Raw genomic sequence first — 1,119 nt, 5'->3', positions numbered from 1 at the left:
CATAAACAATAGTTTTTACAACAAACTGATCTAACAGTTAAACCTTCCATAAACAATAGTTTTTACAACAAACTGATCTAACAGTTAAACCTTCCATAAATAGTTTGTTTTGATTTAAATTCTTTACAGTTTATTACACGTCACATTGTTCACGTCTATATAAAACTAAGGTTTTAATCTACCACAATGAACATGTCAAAATTAATCCTGTTCAATCTTGTTCATTGACACATAGCAGTAACTTGTATATGTCATCACAAAACTGACCATCAGCTTCACAAAGGTATTGTGGTCATAATAATAAACAGGAAAACCATGAATAACTACTAACCATGTGTCCAATTTCTTTTCATGTCAAATGTCTCATTTTTGACAGTTGTTTTTTACCAACCTAAAGATTTAAATATTCTATAATGTTGAGATACATACTGAGTAGATAACTTATAACAGATCAATGCTGAGAATTTACAGGTTATTATGTGTACTTTGATATTACCTACTCATAGTATCTGCTAAGAAAACACATACTACAAATAATTTACAAACTTTATGATAAAGGATTTTTAAATGAGAAAAAATAAATCAGCCTCTAGTTAACAATCTTTCATTTGTATCAAAACCTCTTAATGTAGCTTATCCATGATTACAATTGTTACATTTACTTGATTAAAATACAAGTCTTGTTACTTCTTACTTTATTGTATTCACTTCTTACTTTATTTGAAATAGGAAATCTGCCTGATGTTAATTAGTTTCATTAATCCTAAAAATATGGTAACTGCATAGTTTAGAAGCAGGTCCTACAGAGAATGTGGTCTACTAACAAGACAGCAGGTCCTACAGAGAATGTAATCTACTAATGAGACAGCAGGTCCTACAGAGAATGTGGTCTACTAACAAGACAGTAGGTCCTACATAGAACATGGTCTATTAACGAGACAGCAGGTCCTACATAGAACGTGGTCTACTAACAAGACAGCAGGTCCTACAGAGAATGTGGTCTACTAACAAGACAGCAGGTCCTACAGAGAATGTGGTCTACTAACAAAACAGCAGGTCCTACAGAGAATGTGGTCTACTAACAAGACACCAGGTCCTACAGAGAATGTGGTCTACTAA

At 32.5% G+C, this 1,119-nt stretch overlaps 1 long non-coding RNA gene across 1 annotated transcript in view; it reads right to left on the bottom strand.

Annotated features, from left to right (window-relative positions):
• Positions 1-153, bottom strand: part of LOC111083776 — a 1,403-nt gene extending 1,250 nt beyond the window's left edge. The window contains exon 1 of the long non-coding RNA XR_002609238.1: positions 44-153. This is a non-coding gene — a long non-coding RNA (uncharacterized LOC111083776). The remainder of the gene's footprint in view (positions 1-43) is intronic.
• Between the last annotated feature and the right edge of the window lie 966 nt (positions 154-1,119).

The sequence above is a fragment of the Limulus polyphemus genome, unplaced genomic scaffold (genome assembly GCF_000517525.1).
Source record: "Limulus polyphemus unplaced genomic scaffold, Limulus_polyphemus-2.1.2 Scaffold11146, whole genome shotgun sequence".
Lineage (NCBI taxonomy): Eukaryota > Metazoa > Arthropoda > Merostomata > Xiphosura > Limulidae > Limulus > Limulus polyphemus.
This window is presented reverse-complemented; position numbering and strand designations above follow the sequence as displayed.